The 20,267-nt window shown below is 42.4% G+C and overlaps 1 long non-coding RNA gene across 1 annotated transcript in view; it reads left to right on the forward strand.

The window, feature by feature from the left end:
- The window catches only part of LOC141264243 (uncharacterized), a 93,692-nt gene that overhangs the window by 41,098 nt on the left and 32,327 nt on the right, over positions 1–20,267 (forward strand). Inside the window, exons 2-3 of the long non-coding RNA XR_012319851.1 lie at positions 8,808–9,063; positions 9,241–9,414. This is a non-coding gene — a long non-coding RNA (uncharacterized lncRNA). The remainder of the gene's footprint in view (positions 1–8,807; positions 9,064–9,240; positions 9,415–20,267) is intronic.

Below are 20,267 nucleotides of genomic sequence, written 5' to 3' on the forward strand. Positions count from 1 at the left end.
TAACCAAGACGCCCAGATCCTTCTCCATGTCAGATTTCCCCAACGGTTTCCCATTTAATATGTATGGGTGACTGCTGTTTTTCTTTCCCATGTGCATGACCTTACATTTATCGGCATTGAACCCCATTTGCCATTTTTTGGCCCAACTCCCCAATTTATCTAAATCCTCCTGTAGCTGTGCCCTATCCTCATCTGTATTAACTACTTTACAAAGTTTAGTATCATCTGCAAATATTGCTATTTTACTATGCAACCCTTCCACTAGATCATTAATAAATATATTAAATAATATAGGGCCCAAGACAGACCCTTGAGGCACCCCGCTAGTAACCCTGACACACCCTGAGCTTACTCCATTGATAACCACCCTCTGCTTTCTATCACTCAGCCAGCTATTTACCCACTTGCACACATTATCCCCCAGACCAAGCATTCTCATTTTATATACCAACCTTTTGTGTGACACGGTATCAAACGCTTTGGAGAAGTCAAGGTATACAACATCCACTGACTCTCCCCGGTCCAGCTGTGAGCTCACCTCCTCGTAGAAGGCGATCAGGTTTGTTTGGCAGGAGCGATCCCTCATGAATCCATGTTGATATGGAGTTAGACAGTTATTATCATTAAGATATTCTACAATAGCATCTCTAAGAAATCCTTCAAACAATTTACCCACAACAGACGTTAAGCTGACTGGTCTATAGTTCCCCGGGTCACTTTTAGACCCCTTTTTGAATATTGGTACCACATTTGCTTGGCGCCAGTCTAGTGGGACAGTCCCTGTCCATAAAGAGTGCTTGAATATAAGATACAGCGGCCTGTCTATCACATTACTTAATTCTTTTAGTACCCGCGGGTGTATGCCATCTGGGCCTGGTGACTTGTCTATTTTGATATTATTTAGGCGTTTCTGAACTTCCTCCTGGGTTAGGTGGGTGATATTTAGCGGAGAGTTTACTTTATCACTCTGCATTTCCTCCGATAAATTGTTTTCTTTTGTGAAAACAGTGGAGAAGAAGCTATTGAGTAGGTTTGCTTTACACTCATCGCCCTCTATGATTTTACCCAGGTTATTCTTCAATGGGCCAACTCCATCAGTTTTAATCCTTTTACTGTTTATATAGTTAAAGAACAGTTTGGGATTCGTTTTACTTTCCTTGGCAATTAGTCTCTCTGTCTCCTCTTTTGCTATTCTTATTTGTTTCTTACAGATTTTGTTTTTTTCCCTATAAGATATTAGCGCTTCCTCGCTGCCTTCTTGTTTAAGTTTACCGAAAGCCCTTTTTTTGTTTTTCATTGCCCTCTTGACTTCCTTATTTAGCCACATTGGCTTCCTCCTATTCCTAGCCCTTTTATTCCCATAAGGTATGTACCTTCTACAGTGACTATGTAGGACTGTTTTGAAAATTTCCCATTTTCTATCCGTGCTCCTATTACTGAAGATACTATCCCAGTCTACAAGGTGAAGGGCATCTCTTAGCTGATCAAACTTTGCCCTCCTGAAGTTCAGTGTTTTTGTGACTCCTTTGCTGGGCACCCTACTGAAGCACATGTGGAATGGTACAATGTTGTGGTCACTATTTCCCAGGTGCCCCCCGACCTGCACCTCAGTTATTCTGTCTGGCCTGTTAGTTAATATTAAGTCTAAAAGGGCCGTCCCTCTAGTTGGTTCCTGCACAAGTTGTGACAAATAATTGTCTTTGATAATTGACAGAAACCTGTTTCCTTTCTGAGATCTACAGCTTTCGGTTTCCCAGTCTATATCGGGGTAGTTGAAGTCCCCCATAATAATCACCTCGTTATTTTTTGCTACTTCGTCTATTTGTCTCATTAATAGACTTTCCGTGGCTTCTGCTATATTTGGTGGCTTATAACAGACTCCTATGATAATTTTATTATTGTTTTTTGCCCCATGTATCTCCACCCATAAGGACTCGACCTCCTCATTTCCCTCCCATACATCCTCCCGTATTGTAGGCTTTAGACACGTCTTTAGATATAGACAGATTCCACCCCCTTTCCGACTTCTTCGATCCCTTCTAAACAGACTGTAACCCTGTAAGTTAACTGCCCAGTCATAGCTTTCATCTAACCATGTCTCGGTTATTCCCACCATGTCATAGTTACCTGTAGATATTTCTGCTTCCAGTTCATCCATCTTGTTTGTCAGGCTTCTGGCATTTGCTAGCACGCAGTTTACACGATTTTGTTTTGTTCCAATCTTCTCCCTGTGGATTGTATTAGAAATTTTCTTACCTCCCTTCCAAGTATCTTGTCTTGGACCTTCTTTGTGGCACTTCATATCTTTCATTAGTATGTTCTCTGGTTTCATGTTCGTTTCCGGCATTTTTCTTCCCATCCCCTCTTCTTCTAGTTTAACGCCCTCCTGATGAGTGTTGCGAGTCTCCTGGCTCGTCAGTATTTTGTGCTTTGCATGTTTTTTTTGCACAATAGAGCATGTCACTTCTTTCAGAGTTTTTTCAGTGTTTTTCACCCATTGAAAGTAATGGCTGGTGAAAAAACTCTGCAAAAACACCTAGTGTGAACATAGCTATCAGGTTTTGCTGCGTTTTTAGTGAAAAAAAAAGTACAGCATTATGTGAAACTCATTTATTTTTGTGATTTTACCATTTTGTCTTGGTCACCTGAGATGGCAGTTTGGATTAGGAGTTTAATTAAATTAGTTATGTGTAAAGTGTAAACATTGGCTGAGCTAGGTGTGAGATTGAACAAAACCTGTGGGCCAGGGAGTTGTGAAATTTAACAATCTCTGAGCAACTCAATGGCAGACCAAAGTGTGAAAATAAATAGTGTCCTACAAACTCAATGCACTGCCAGTGTCTTAGAAAAACTATTACTGAACAGTTCACCTCCCTCACTGTTACATTTCTAATTCTGGTTAATATGGTTTCACGTATGTCTTGCATTGGTGACTTGTGTTCATTCTTCTGTGGTGGAACCAAAGAAGAACTTTGGGATCCTGAAAAACACAGCCAGAATGCACCAAAAATGTATCAAAACCTGCGTTTTTTACACAGCTTCTTTCCTGCCAAGAGATCAGGTTTTGCTGCAGAAAAAAAATGCTGAAAAAATGCCTAGTGTGAACATAGCCTTATAGGGGGGGATGTCTTTATTATACAGGACACTGCTGTGTTTTCTTGTCTCCCAAGTAGATTCTCATTTAATGAAACCCTGCATCTGATTATGTGTGTGTGTGTGTGTGTGTGTGTGTGTGTGTGTGTGTGTGTGTGTGTGTGTGTGTGTGTGTGTGTGTATATATATATATATATATATATACAAAATTTACTCTCAACTTCCTTCAGTAGTTAATTAGGTTCTGCCAGGATTCACACTCACAACTTATAATACATAAAGCAGAAACATTAGCAGTGAGCCTTAGTCTGCACTGTTTCCTTTGAGAGATTTTTCTCAACCTAAAAACCTCAATAGTTTTCCTCTTTACAGGCATAAACATTTACAAGGTACTGATATGTCTGCCTATTCCAGTACACTACAGGTAAAAGAAGAATCTGAAAAGTTACCAAAATAAAGTGCAGCAACAATTCTGATGAATGCATTTTTTAAATATATTTTTTAAAATAAATATCACAAAATGGTAATAACAGACATGGTATCACTATAATCTCAATAGTGTACACAATACTTTGAACATATTATTTATAGTAATCTGTAAATGGAGTAAATAACTAGGGTGCAATTGATCTGTTTTTTTCCTGCATTGAGCCCATAATAAAAGTTAATATTTATATGATGTCAAAATTGCATATAAAAATACAGCTTGCAAAAAATTAGATTGTGATTTTATTATTTTAAAAAAATGTTTCCCCAAATCGAGATGTTAGACACTGGTATATGGTGGTTTTCTGTCTTGCATACACTTGACCACAGCTGCTTCCATGGATGATCCCTATGTGCACTATTCATGAGTAACAAGACAACTATTTGACACTCACTCTTGCAAGGACCCATCTGTGATCAGATGATTGTGGCGGCCATTTCTGTGCTGGAGAAAAGAGGAATATACGGTAATACAGTGTGTTGACTCAACCAAAATACGACCCGTTTTTTGCAGTGTCGCTCAGATATGACTAATTGGAAGCCCCCCAACCCTTTATGCCCTTACAGAGAATAATAGCGGGGGTCTTAATTCTACTAATTCTCTGTTATATGTGTTGGATTATCAAAATTCTGCAATATTAGATAGTCACATTGCTGAAGCGTATTTTCGGTCTGAGTGCGATCCGAAAACACATCAGATCGCTTTTGGACCAATGTTAATCTATGCGTCCGTGCACAGACACTGACAGAGGAAAAAAATCTCTACGTGCCTGAGTTTGATCCAATATTGAAATCACACTCTAATGCGAGTCAATGAGTGCATGGGAAACATGGAATGTACTTGGATGACATCTGAGTGCAGTCCGATTTCCGTGGCCTTACAGAATGGGGAAGATGGAGAATTATTTTTGTCCATCTTCTCCTTATTTGAGAGAATTGGAGCACATGGTGATCACACTTTGATCAGAGTTAGATCAGAGTGTCATTTGCATAATCGATCTGATGACAAAAAATATGCTTGTCTGCACCTAGCCTTACTGTGCGTTTAGATTGATTGCAGAAAGTGCAGGTGAAGGCCGATGATTTTTATGTGCTTTACCTGCACTTCTATGAAACCACAGGAATTCACAATTGGTTTTGGCTTGCAATGATAATCCAGCCTGAACATACCTGGCAAGACAGTCCCAATTAAATGCTTAGAAAATATAGGCCATTTTTTTCTTAATAAATAGTTGCCATTGCTCAGTCCTGTACCAGGATCAAGGTTAAAATATCGAAATTTCTTAACTACCAGATGCTGGAATAAAATAAAATATATATATATTTTTTTATTAAGATTAATGACATAATTGGCCAGTGCTTAGGTTCTAGTTCTAAAAACTATAAGCGAACGTTATGAGACTTGCGGTGTTACTTTGTTACTTAGGCTGTGTGCATTAACTGGAGCAGCCTTTCACCTGAGAGTCCTTTAATCACGGGTGTCCACTTTGCCCAAGCAGCTTGGCACACGACACCACTTGTTACTATGAGCTTCTATAGTTACCTATTAACCTAGGACAACTATCGTCTTCCAGCAAAGTGTAAGATCAAAGTCCTTTAGGTAACATGAAATAGAAGAGAACAAAGCCGCGCACCAAGCTATGAAACCGTTTTCTTTGGAAGATTTAATCAGTTTGATATATTTTCTCTTACAATCTTTGATGTCTATAGTATATTATACTGTGTTATATGTTTCCATACAAAGAATAAAAATGACTGTAAAAGAGACATTATCATAATTCTTTTTTTTTTTTTTTTTGTAGCTACAGTACTTAGGTGTCCAACAAAAGACATACATGTAGCAGACAGGAAAGGAAGCATTGTGCAAGGAAGCAGGTTTTACATTTATGTGCACGATTAAAGCAATAGAAAAACCTGTTTGGCTTCTATGTATATGCCAGCAATTAGATGACACAAAAGAAAAATGCCCAGTGATTTGCACAAAATTTATCATGCCGTGTGCATCATTTAAATATATTTGGTGTAATTTGCAGGATTAGTTTTGCTGTCTCTTTAATGCATAATATTATACAAAAATATTCAAATAATTAAACCTTTAAATGAAAAACATTCTAAAATGCATGTACTGATACATTTGATGCCATATTAGATATATTCTGTCTCTGGATTGCAGGGATTTTATGTGCCGCCATACTTGCCCAGTTTGGGGCAGGTCTTGAAGAATGTCTAAGGGCCTGTGCACACATTGCAGATTTATTGCACTTTTTGTTCTATGCAGATTTGTCACAAAACCTGAAGGGTCTCTCGATGCCAGTAAACTGAATGAGAATCCTGAAGTCTCATGCACATGTTGCTTATTTGTGACTTGCAGATTTAAATCTACCGCATGTTAATTCTTTCAGAGTTTTCATACTCACGAGTGGGGAAAAAATCGACACCAAAAACTCATGTAAAAAATGCATCAAAACCACAGTAAAAACGCACTTATTCTACATAGCATTTTTCCTGCCAAGAGATGCAGAAATGGTGCCGAAGTTTCTGCACAAAATACGTAACGTGTGCACATACCCTAATAGCTAGTACTAAACCTGAAGCCACGTAACTATACTTACATGTGTATTATTTGTCAAGCAAGATGCCCATCAATATGTTCAAAAACCTATGTATACTCTGGTTATGTACACAAGAAAACATACACAAAAAGGTCAGATATAATCTAATTGGTTTTATTTAAAATGTTCATTTATTTTACTTACAAAAAACACAACCTATCAAAAAACAATAAAAATAATAACATCACACTGAAAACATTAGGGCAACATGGCTAGCAATTTTTATAGCAGAACAAAGGTTTATCTAGCTCACTCAAGAAGAATGAATGGCAAGTTAGAATATGAAAATGGAAATAGTCCCTGGTTATACTAGCCTGGTATATGGACCAAAACCAAAATTTTATATAGAACAGAGGTTCATCTAGCTCATATAATAAACCGTAACACATATAATGCAGATGGCAATCAGAATAAAGCAATACAGCAACATAAGGTGATCCTTTGAAGAATGGCAGGCACAATGCAAACTGGTAAGTGTAGAAAAGAAAGTTCCAACTCCTATAGTGCTCGCAGCATCCTGATGAAAACCAACCATTCACTGAAGAAGAGGGGATGGCAAGTTGCAGAACATTTAAATTGAGATAGTCCCTGGATATTGTTGACTAGTACATAGATCAAAACCAAAATTTAATAGCACAACAAAGTTTCATCTACCACATATAGCATTCAGTAACAAATATAATCCAGAGGATCGCTCCAAACAGAACCGAACAGTATAAAGTAGTGTACCACTCTAAAATGATTAGTTGAAGAATGGCAGACACAATGCAAGCTGGGAAGTGAGGAAAGGGAAGTTTCAGCTCCTATAGTGCTGGCAGAATATTGATGAAGAGGAGACGTTCAATCAAGGCGATTGGATGGCAAATTAAGAGCAAGAAATTTGGAATAGTCCCCAAATATACTAGACTAGTATATGGACCAATACCAGTCTTGTTGAGAATGAGGGAAGTGAGGCCATGCTTTTCTACAGGTTTTGTATGAACGGACAGGTCTTCTTAAACCAATAAATATATATGCATTTCTTGTTATATGTGATACTTGTGGCTGCAAGAAACCAGAATTTTATCATTTAACCCCTTAACGACATGTGTCATACATGTACATATATGGCACATGGCTTGTCTCTCCCTTTGGTGCGGGCTCTGGCGATGAGCCTTTCTGGGCATATGACAGCTAATCTGATCAGCTGTCATGTGCCCCTAACCTGATCAGCTGTCATGTGCCCCTAACAGCTCAATGGCTGACAGCGGCATTTATAATGGCCGCGGTGGAAGGACGTCACTAGTACCGCCCATCGGCGCCCGTGTCACATGACTGCGGATCGCCAATGGTTTGGCATAACAACCCGGGATCTGCAGGAGACCCCGTGTGGTTGTCATTGCCAGGATGCTATGAGCATTTCAGCTACACACAGGCAATCAGATGATCATAGCTTCTAGTCTCCCATGGAGACTATTGAAGCATGTAAAAAAAAAATGTTTTTAAAAATATAAAAAAATAAAAATCTAAAAGTTTAAATCACCCCCCTTTTGCCCCATTCAAAATAAAACAATGAAAAAAATCCAAACGCCAGAATTATGTTTTTTTGGTCATCACAACATTGCAATAAAATGCAAAACGGGCAATCAAAACATCGTATCTACCACAAAATGGTATCAATAAAAATGTCAGCGGGTGCGCAAAAAAGATAAGCCCTTGCCCGGCCCCAGATCACGAAAAATGGAGATGCTATGCGTCTTGGAAAATGGAGACTTTTTTTTTTTTTTTTTAACAAACTTTGGATTTTTTTCACCACTTAAATAAAAAAAAATCTAATACATGTTTGGTATCTACGAAATTGTAATGACCTGGAGAATAAGAATACCAGGTCAGTTTTAGCATTTAGTGAACATGGTAAGAAAAAAAAAAAAAACAACTGTGGAATTGCACTTTTTTTTGCAATTTCACCGCACTTGGATTTTATTCCCCGTTTTCCAGTACACAATATGGTAAATTAAATGGTGGTGTTCAAAAGTACAACTTGTCCCGTAAAAAATAAGACCTCATATGGCCATATTGACCAAAAAATAAAAAAGTTATGGCTCTGGGAAGAAGGGGAGCAAAAAACGAAAGCACAAAAACGGAAAATGGCCCGGGGTGAAGGGGTTAAAGGTTTTGCTTAGGTTTATGGAAAGCAGGAGGCTGTGGCGACTAGAACAGACATCCATGGTGAACATTGGAGGACGCAGCCAAACAGCGGATGAAGTGTGATGGAGGCCAAGGGAATAAATAACACTGGCACAGACAGGCCGATATACATTTTTACATTTTTTCTTTATAGGTTTTTATGTATTTACTTCCCAAACTCCCCTTCACAAATAATTTGCGTCACTGGGCTTACAAAATTACAATAATGAATATCTCATAAATTGACTTTTAAAATGTAAAGTGCTGCGGAATATGTTGGCGCTATAGAAATAAAAATTATTATTATCTAAATGTGTTGTCTACTCCATTGTTAGAACTGACATGGGCCTTTTGTAATAAGACTTTATATGGCAGAGGCAGTTTGGATTATTCTGAATATTTTACTAGAAAATGACAATTATCACAGTTCTTTAGTTTTTTTTTTATTAGAGAACCCCAGAGAAAACAAGTGATGCAAGACATCTCCGCCATGAACATCTGGATGCTGGTGTCTGCGGAGCAGCAGCACTCGCCCAGCTGCCTGACAATCTCTGCTGTTCTGCAGAATTCATATCTGTAAAGAGGAACAGCTGCAAAGCAAGTGCACGAAATAAACACTTACTAGGTCTGTTCTCCCTGAGGCTGGTCAACAACTATTCACAAAGTTTATGGAAATCCTACGGTGATTGTCCGTTAAGGAATCGAGGTACATGACATGGGGGAATAGAAATCTATTCACTAATTAAATGGATCCGCACAATGCAACAGACTAATCTATCTGATGATAATAAGCAGATATTCCATAGACTGTTCAATCACACAGACAAACAATGTTTAAGCACTCTCTTCAAATAAACTTTCCCACAATGTTATGTCATTTTAGGTCTGTAGTAATCCAGCGCTATAATCAGCAGCCTAGGCAAGTGCTCCATGGGCAGAGCGATACTTAATAGCGTGTAGTAACCCAATACAAGATCACCCCAGGGAGTCTGATGAGCCTTGTTGGGATACAAGAAAAAACAACATTGAAGATAGAAAAATAAAACAGGAGGAAAAGGTAAAAAAATGCATAAAAAGCCATGAGACAGTGCATGTCTATTCTCTATACCAAAAGTTGGATTAATGTAAATGTCAATGCAATAGGGTTAAAGTCAACACCATTATCCACTATACATAGGTTTAAGATGTTTTCTTGCTGTCCTCAGTCTTGCCAAGTTGTATGACCTGTGACATGACACTGTCTTCTACAACCTCACCTCTGTAGCAGAGAGTGAGTTTGGTACAATTGGTTACTCATACACCTGACTATAATCCTACAAAATTGCTGATTTTGTGCAAGTGTACCTAAAAGATTTGATGCTGTTTAGAAGGCAAAGGGTGGTTGGTCACTCCAAAAATGTATTTAGTTTTTTCATTTGTTCATTCACTTTCCATGTGATAAAAAAGAAACCATTTCACCTCTATTTTTTAAAGCATTTCTACTTTGCAGCATTTTTTCCACAACTGCTTAAAACTTTTGCATAGTGTTGTATATATGCAGAATATATGTACATGCCGTATATAGGTACAGTACAGACCAAAAGTTTGGACACACTTTCTCATTTAAAGATTTTTCTGTATTTTCATGAGTTTGAAAATTGTACATTCACACTGAAAGCATCAAAACTATGAATTAACACATGTGGAATTATATACTTAACAAAAAAGTGTGAAACAACTGAAAATATGTCTTATATTCTAGGTTCTTCAAAGTAGCCACCTTTTGCTTTGATGACTGCTTTGCACACTCTTGGCATTCTCTTGATGAGCTTCAAGAGGTAGTCACCGGAAATGGTTTTCACTTCACAGGTGTGCCCTGTCAGGTTTAATAAGTGGGATTTCTTGCCTTATAAATGGGGTTGGGACCATCAGTTGTGTTGTGCAGAAGTCTGGTGGATACACAGCTGATAGTCCTACTGAATAGACTGTTAGAATTTGTATTATGGCTAGAAAAAAGCAGCTAAGTAAAGAAAAACAAGTGGCCATCATTACTTTAAGAAATTAAGGTCAGTCAGTCTGAAAAATTGGGCAAACTTTGAAAGTGTCCCCAAGTGCAGTTGCAAAAACCATCAAGCGCTACAAAGAAACTGGCTCACATGAAAGGAAAGGAAGACCAAGAGTCCCCTCTGCTTCTGAGGATAAGTTTATACGAGTCACCAGCCTCAGAAATCGCAGGTTAACAGCAGCTCAGATTAGAGACCAGGTCAATTCCACACAGAGTTCTAGCAGCAGACACATCTCTACAACAACTATTAAGAGGAGACTTTGTGCAGCAGGTCTTCATGGTAAAATAGCTGCTAGGAAACCACTGCTAAGGACAAGCAACAAGCAGAAGAGACTTCTTTGGGCTAAAGAACACAAGGAATGGACATTAGACCAGTGGAAATCTGTGCTTTGGTCTGATGAGTCCAAATTTGAGATCTTTGGTTCCAACCACCGTGTCTTTGTGCGACACAGAAAAGGTGAACGGATGGACTCTACATGCCTGGTTCCCACCGTGAAGCATGGAGGAGGAGGTGTGATGGTGTGGGGGTGCTTTGCTGGTGATACTGTTGGGGATTTATTCTAAAATTGAAGGCATACTGAACCAGCATGGCTACCACAGCATCTTGCAGCGGCATGCTATTCCATCCGGTTTACGTTTAGTTGGACCATCATTTATTTTTCAACAGGACAATGACCCCAAACACACCTCCAGGCTGTGCGAGGGCTATTTGACCAAGAAGAAGAGTGATGGGGTGCTACGCCCGATGACCTGGCCTCCACAGTCACCAGACCTGAACCCAATCGAGATGGTTTGGGGTGAGCTGGACCGCAGAGTGAAGGCAAAAGGGCCAACAAGTGCTAAGCATCTCTGGGAACTCCTTCAAGATTGTTGGAAGACCATTTCCGGTGACTACCTCTTGAAGCTCATCAACAGAATGCCAAGAGTGTGCAAAGCAGTCATCAAAGCAAAAGGTGGCTACTTTGAAGAACCTAGAATATAAGACATATTTTCAGTTGTTTCACACTTTTTTGTTAAGTATATAATTCCACATGTGTTAATTCATAGTTTTGATACCTTCAGTGTGAATGTACAATTTTCATAGTCATGAAAATACAGAATAATCTTTAAATGAGAAGGTGTGTCCAAACTTTTGGTCTGTACTGTATATATAAATATACATATCCATATATCTATATAATATATACTATGTGTGTATATACATATATATATATATATATATATATATATATATATATATATATAAATTACCGTGGTGTGAAAAAGTGTTTGCCCCCTTCCTGATTTCTTATCATTTTGCATGTTTGTCACACTTAAATGTTTCCACTCACAAAACAAATTTAAATATTAGACAAAGATAGCACAAGTAATCACAAATGCAGTTTTTAAATGAAGGTCTTTATTATTAAGGGAAAAAGAAATCCAAACTTACAGGGCCCTGTGTGAAAAAGTGATTGCCCCCTAAACCTAATAACTAGTTGGGTCCCTTTAGCAGCAACAACTGCAATCAAGCGTTTGCGATAACTGGCAATGTGTCTTTTACAATGCTCTGGAGGAATTTTAGCCACTCATCCTTGCAAAATTGTTGTAATTCAGCCACATTGGAGGGTTTCCGAACATGAACCGCCTTTTTAAGGTCATGCCACAGCATATGAATCAGTTTAAGGTCAGGACTTTGACTAGGCCACTCCAAAGTCTTAATTTTGTTTTTCTTAAGCCATTCAGAGGTGGACTTGCTGGTGTGTATTGGATCATTGTCCTGCTGCATAACCCAAGTGCACTTCAGCTTGAGGTCAAGAATAGATGGCTGGACATCCTCCTTTGGCATTTTTTGGTAGTTAGCAGGATTCATGGTTCTATTCACCACAGAAAATCTTCCAGGTCCTGAAGCAGCAAAACAGCCCCAGACCATCACACTACCACCACCATATTTTACTGTTAGTATGATATTCCTTTTCTGAAATGCCTTGTTACTTCTACGCCAGATGTAATGGGACATACACCTTCCAAAAAGTTAAACTTTTGTCTAGTCAGTCCACAGAGTATTCTCCCAAATGTCTTGGCGATCATCAAGATGTTTTCTGGCAAAACTGAGAAGAGCCTTTATGTTCTTTTTGCTCAGCAGTGGTTTCATCTTGGAACTCTGCCATGCATGCCATTTTTGCCCAGTCTCTTTCTTATGGTGGAGTCTTAAACACTGACCTTAACTGAAGCAAGTGAGGCCTGCAGTTCTTTGGATGCTGTTGTGGAGTCGTTTATGACTAAGTCGTCGCTGCGCTCTTGTGGTAATTTTGGTCGGCCAGCCACTCCTGGGAAGATTCACCACTGTTCCATGTTTTCACCAGCTTCCGAAAGATGTGATAAACCACAGTTAATTTATGTTTTAAGGGGGGGCAATCACTTATTCAGACAGGGGCTTGTAGGTTTGGATTTCTCTTTCCCTTAATAATAAAGACCTTCATTTAAATACTGCATGTTGTGTATACATGTATTATCTTTGTCTAATATTTAAATTTGTTTTGTGATCTGAAGCATTTAAGTGTGACAAACATGCAAAAGAATAAGAGATCAGGAAGGGGGCAAACACTTTTACTCACCACTGTGCATACACATATATATATATATATATATATATATATATATACATACACAGAGAGAGAGAAAGATTCACAGTGGGTCTAAAAAGTATACACACCTCTGTTTTTGTCATGCACGAAAATCGTGATCAAGAAGGATTATTTAAGACCTTTTTCCACCTTTAATGTCGCTCATAATCTGTAAAATTCAATTGACAAATAGACTAAAATATTTTCAATAATGTGGTTGTATAAATATGCATCCCCTTAAAGTAATACTTTATTGAAGTACCCAACATCTAATCTTTTTGAGTGGCAGTCTATCAGCATGGCACATCTAGTATTGGCAATCTTTGCCGACTTTTCCTTGCAATTTTCAATTAGACTCAGGTCTGGGGCTCTCGCTGGGCCATTTCAAAACTTTAATTTTCTGCTGAAGCCATTATTTTGTTAATTTGCAGGTATGTTTAGTGTCGCTGTCGTGCTGAAAGGTGAAATTCCTCTTCGTCTTCATCTTTATAGCACAGATCTGAAGGTTTTGTTGTAAAATTGACTGATATTCGGAACTGTTCATAATTGCCTGCACCTTGACTAAAGCTCCAATTCCAGCTGCCAAAAAACAACCTCAAAGCATAATGCTGCCTCCAATATGCCTCACTGTGGGTATGATGCTCTTTTGGTGATGCACAGTGTTGGCTTTGCACCAAACATGCCTTTTGCAATTATGGCCAAAAAGTTCATCCTTGGTCTTATACACAACCAGTACTTGCCAGAAATTCATGCAGCTCCTTTAATGTTACTGTAAACCTCTTGGCAGGCTCCTGCATCAATTTTCTCCATGTCTTTTCATCAATTTTTGAGGGATATCTAGTCCTAGGTCACTAACTGTATTTTGTTTAAGCCACTTCTTATGACCGTCTTGACAGTGTTCCATAGTATATCTAATGCCTTGAAAGTTTGTTGTAGCCTTCTCCTGACTGATAACTTTCAAAAACGAGATTCCTTTGCTGAGATGTAATCTCTTTATTAACCATGGCTTTTGCTGTAAAATGCAACTAAGAAAATTTCAGAAAAATCCTCTGAGAACAGCGAAGCTTTATATGGGGTTAATCAGAATCACTGTAAATGATGGCAGCTGTGTACTGACTACTGTTTAACAGGAGTTTAAATGTGATTGGCTACTTCTGAACACAACCATATCCTCAATTATAAGAGGGTGTTCACACTTATGCAAAGACTTATTTTAGTTTTGTTGTTTTTATTTTCCCTCTGAAAATGATATCAGTTTGGTTGTCAATGGATTTGTACAGATTTTGCATGACATAAAGGGTATATGCACACAGTGCGTTTTTTATGCGTTTTTGCTGCGGCAAATCCGTTCGGATTTGGCCCAAAAAACACATTGCAAACCTTATCCCTGCATTTTCTATGGGATTTTGGAAGATCTGTGCACATGATCAGGAATTTTTCTGACAGGATTTCATGTGCGAAAAAAGAAGCAGCATGTCCATTATTTGTGCGGATTTGCCTGCATTTTTTCTACACAATACATTGGAAAAAACCGCATGGCAAATACGCAGACAAAAAAGGTACATCAAATGCATGTAAATGCAAAAAAATGCATGAAAAACGCGCAGAATTTTCGCAGTGTTTTTGATGCCAAGAGGTGCAGAACCTTGCAGAAACGCTGCAGAAATTTCTGCAAGCAATTCCTGATTGTGCGCACATAACCTAAACATATAAAAGGTTCTGAAATGACTCTTAGGCTGCGATCACACATTGCGTATTTGCTGCTTTTTTTTTATGCGCGCGTATTTTCCTGCAGTATTTACCTGCGTTTTTTTACGCAAGTAAAAAAAGCACCTCCATTCACACACTGCGTTTTTTTACGCATGCGTTTTTTCTGCAGTGTACACTCATACTGTATTATGGCCACCGGTCACTGATTTTAAAAAAATAGATCCAGTACTCACCTCTCCAGCCGATGCTCCGGTCTCCTCAGCGTGCAGTGTGAAGCGCCGGACATCTCATAGCAGCGAGTGCCCTGTAATGATGTCATACGTTGAGTAAAATGATGGGTATGGAAACGTCTTCTGACGCTACCTCCACCATCATCATTGCTCGCCCTGGGCCGTGCAGTGCGGGTGCTAACGGGAAGAAGCAGGGCCCGCTGCAGTGAGGCTCATGGGTCCCATAACAGTGGAGTGGCCCGCCGCCATTGGCGGTACACCACTGCATATATGCACACACATATATATATATATATATATATATATACACACACACACACACACATGTACACACATATGCATACACACATATACACACACATTACACATGGACTTACCCTCTCTGCAGATGATTCCACATGATGCGTTTCTCTGATGCAGCCTCCCATCTCCCAGGGCCCGACTGCAGAGTGTTCTTGCAAATTGCAGGGCTGAAAGCAGGAGGGGGAGAGCGGAGCAGGGGAGGCAGAGAGAGAGAGAGAGCACAGGGTAGGCAGGGAGAGAGAGCACAGGGTAGGCAGGGAGAGAGAGCACAGGGGAGGCAGGGAGAGAGAGCACAGGGGAGGCAGGGAGAGAGAGCACAGGGGAGGCAGGGAGAGAGAGCACAGGGTAGGCAGGGAGAAGGGGCCATGCTGGGAGCAGCTGCTCTGCTGGAGCTACAGGCCAGAGCTGGTGGGTGGAGCCTCATCTCCTGCACCTACAGACACTGAGGCATCATCCCGCCGCTTCCAGCATCTGCTGGTGAACCGATCAGCTGACTGTCAGCTGACCGGCTCGTACGTCAGCTGATTGGTCGGTATACCGATCAACTGACTAGACCGATCAGCTGATTTACAAGCCGGTCAGCTGACAGTCAGCTGATCGGTTCACCGGCAGATGCTGGAAGCGGCGGGATCGGACCGGACGCCTCTCCCATCCATCGAATAGGTGAGTATCCATAGTTTCTCCTGCACCTCCGTAAAAAAGCGCTGGAGTTATGCAGTGTGTGAACACCGCTGCGTAATTCCATCGCTTATAATGGGCACAATATGTGAGAAAGCGCAGGCCGCGGTGCTTAAAAAATTGACATGTCAATTCTTTACGCAGCTGCGCTTTCGCGCTGCGTAAAATCACACAGTGTCTGAACGGTAAAGTGAATTTCCCATTCACTTTGCTGGCAGACACAAGGCACATTGTGTATTTTGAAAAAGCGCGCACAAAAAAGCGCGCAAAAATACGCAATGTGTGAACGCAGCCTTAGCATGATTTTTTTCATATGAAAAAAAAACATTTTAATAGGGGTTTGAAGACTTTTTTTATATATACGCCTCTCAACATTCAAATTGCAACACCAAGGAGAAAAAGTCATGGAGTCATGGAAATTACATGATTATGTTATGCAAATGATGAAAAGATTGTAAGCAAAATTTTCAAAAACTCTTGATTTATTCAGTATTGAGCATGAGTGTAACATACCAAAATACACATACTTACACACCTCGGCTGCTCTCAGTGAGGTTATTAATTGTTGTCTAAGGAATGTTCAACCACACTGAATGTACTTGGGCAAATCATCAAGATCCGCTGCTGACAGCTCTCTTTGCAATTGCCAACCAATGACTTCCAGATGTGTGTGATGGGAGACAAGTCCGGAGACGTTGCAGGCCATGGTAGCATGTTTAGGACATGCAGGCTGCTAACAAAAGCAAAAGCAACATGTGTGTGTTGAAAAAACGCTCCTGTTACACTATGGAGAGATGGCCATACCACTGGTTCCAGGATTGATCCATTCTGTACTGCAAGTGAATGTGGAGGCTACATACGAAGCTTAAGGTCCTCAAGCATTGTCTAAGCAAACTGTGTCACCCCAGGCCTGGATGCCACAAATATTAAAGGCTGTGTCTGAGAGCAGGAGGGAGGTTAGGGGGGAGCAGGCTGCCCCTCTAAAAGCTGGAACTGAGGGCAGGGTTAGAGAGACCAGGACCCACTTCTGAAGCATCCAGAAGGGTTCCCAGAGGAAAGGGACAGGTCAGCAGCAGCTGAGAAGTCCGGGAGACAGAGGAGGAACAGCAAGCCAGGGACAGAGGCGACGAGAGCCTGTCCTGGCTGAGAGAGAACTACACAACCGGACACTGGGGTCCAAGGCTGTCAGGGTTGCAAGCCCGGCAGCAGATAACCGACCTGCGAGGGATTTCAGGTCCCTTGACCTGAGAAGCCTGGAGGCTCCGCCACACAGAGGGACCGGTACAGCACGGAGAAGCAACAGGTACCTAAGGCCCGAGTCGCAAGCCATACGGGCGTAGTACACGGCCAGCTCAGGGGGAAAAGGGGGATAGTCAGCAAGGGCAGAGAGAGAACGGTAGGCCTACCCACTCACCCTGACCAGCGGGGCTCGCCCGAATGCTCTCAGACACCCAGGCCCATTCCTACCCTGTACACCTGTTGGGTCATTAGTACTAACTACAATAAAGACCCTGGACTGTTTGAAGCAGACTCTGAACCCTTATTATTGCGGCCTGCACCATCACCCCCAGCATCCTATTACACTGCCCTGAGGCTACACTCTTCCCGTGGGGAGTTATCCTATCCCTGTGCTGCATACCAACATCAGCCTCAGCGGTCTGCCTTGCTGCGGCGGTCATCCCTGACCGCAATCCACGGGTGGCGTAGTCGGACATTCAAAACCCTACAAATAGACTGCCACAGCATTTGGTCTGACCACCCTGAGCCACGGGATCGGGTTGCCACTACTACCCCCAACATGGCACCGAAGCCCGGTTCCGGGTGCCCCACGGCGCAGGGGGCAAGTCAGCTTTGGCGTAGTCAGCAGGATTGTGACCAACCCACCTCAAACGGGTATTGCGTGCCTGAAAAAGACTGTATACGTACCTTAAAAAGAGGTTTCCCGCCATCCGGAGCCGTTTCCCGCCATCTTCAGCCGTTTCCCGCCATCCTCAGCCGTGTTCCCGCCATCGGGCGCCATCTTCGGGAGGCCGTGCTGGAAGAAGAGGGACGTGGACGTCCAAACCGCACGAGACCTGAAGCCCCACCCTACGCACCGACGCTGCGCAAGGTCCTGGAAGGAGAGAAAGCGACGCTGACGTCACCAGGACGCGACGCAAAGTCCTCGCCCGGAGCAGCACCAGCGGAGCCGCGGCCTACAGAAGAGGATCGTCGGAAGGTAGGCCACGGTTAACTAGGGGGGAGGAAGATGACGGACACGGAGGGACCTTCTACCATCAGCGTGGCTGCAGCAGCGGTGATGCCGTTCTCCATGCCCTACATCCCTGGAGCAGCCTGGCTGCCCCAATACTCAGGGGAATCCCATACGTTAACTGACTTTAAGGAAAGACTGCACAGTTTATTTAAAGTTTATCCCCTAACAGAAGAACAGAAAGTGAGCATTCTGACGGGGCAGCTAACCTGTGCAGCCCAGCGGGAAGTGAAATCATGGTCAGATGAAGAGAAAAGGACTGTAAAGGACATTCTGACCCGGCTGCGGAGTACCTTTGATACCCGTACCTCAGCCGAAATCAAAATGCGGTTCTATGGCTGTAAGCAGCGAGCCCAAGATAGTATCAGAGACTATGCCTTGAACCTGCAAGAAGCTCTGGGAGCAATTAAACAAGCTGACCCTGGCAGCGTGCAGGACACCGATAAACTGTTGACTGACCAGTTCATAGAAGGTCTGCTGTCCAGCGCCCACTGAACCCAGCTGCACCTCATGGCCCTACAGAACCCCGATCTGACTTTTGCGCAGTTCAAGGATAGGGCCATCCGGGTGCTCCGAGAACCCGCACCAAGTGGCGCTGTAGTTCCCCGGTGCCCTGACATTACTTACCACCAGGAGGCAGCGCCCTACCCCACAGACCTTGTGGGGGCTGATGCACAGGCCCTAAATCCATCCCAGCCTGCAAACCTGCACCATCAGGTCCAAGAGCTAACAAAGAGTGTGGCTGCATTGACCAGGACCAGGACCATACAGTCGTTGCAGGTGGAACCGTCAAGACCAATCAAGCTTTCTTCCAGTCCGGAGGATGTCCCATGGCGTCGACAGAGGAGGATCCCGTCGTTCAGAGGGAGGCCCGCCGACCGTTACACTGAGGATGGACAGCCGATTTGCCGCCGTTGCAGTCAGCCAGGACACATAGCAAGGTACTGTACTTTAAATGGGTCCGACCTGGGGCAGAGGGCCAACCCCCAGGCATAAGGTCATCAGGCCCGTCTAATTGGCGTGATAAGTATGTGGGGGGACGCCCGGTCTTACCCGTAGTGCTAGACTATATCCCCATGAGTGCACTGCTGGACACCGGGTCTCAAGTGACTACCATCCCCTACGTACTTTTCAAGAGGTACTGGAGTGACGCTGACATAACCCGCTATCCAGATGATGACTTAAACATCATCGCCAGCAATGGCCAACCCGTGCCGCAGGTGGGGTTCAGAGAGATGACCATCAAGATTGGTAAGGTTGAACTGCCGGCACAGGGAGTGATCATTGTGGACATTGACCGTCGTGAAAGTCACCCCAAAATAACCTTGGGTACTAATGTGATTGAAAACTGTCTTTCAGAAGTAATTGTGATTTTGCAGCAGGTGGCGATGAATGCGAGCTCCAGCCCACAGAGGGTCCTCCAGAAAGAGATAAGAGCCCTGAGGAGACGGCAACAGGTACAACTGTCTGGTGGTGAGATCGGTAGCGTGAGGATGAGCGACCCGTTCCCCATTGCCATGCCTCCCAAAAGCGAAATGATGATCTGGTGTCGGACTGCAATTGGGTTAAGAGGGAGAGACTACCAAGCCATGGTAGAACCCGTGTACTCAGACAGCAGGCCCACCATTTTGACAGCCCGGTGGGTGGTTGTTGTCCGCCATGGAAGGGTGCCCGTCTGGATCTTAAACATTGGGGAAAGGGAAGTACACTTGCCCCGGTAAGCTACACTAGCCAAATTGTCCACCGGTGGAGGATAATGGCTCCCAGAAACACAAGGAGGACTGGTGCCAGAAACTCCACGTGGGTGCTGACTCCACTCCCTCGCACCAAAAACAAGGAGTCTACCGGGTGGTTCAGGAGTACGAGAGAATCTTTAGTAAGCACCCGCTAGACTTCGGCAGGGTGAAAGGGGTAGAACACCACATCCCCACGGGGAGCCACCCACCAATAAAAGAGAGACACAGACATGTACCCCCTGCACATTATCAGAACGCAAAGGGCATGCTGAGAGAAATGAAAGAAGCCGGGGTCATTAGAGACAGCTGTAGCCCCTGGGCAGCCCCCTTGGTTCTGGTAAAAAAGAAAGAC

This window comes from Phyllobates terribilis, unplaced genomic scaffold (assembly GCF_046119375.1).
Source record: "Phyllobates terribilis strain yellow unplaced genomic scaffold, ASM4611937v1 Scaffold_4__5_contigs__length_816908805, whole genome shotgun sequence".
Taxonomy (NCBI): domain Eukaryota; kingdom Metazoa; phylum Chordata; class Amphibia; order Anura; family Dendrobatidae; genus Phyllobates; species Phyllobates terribilis.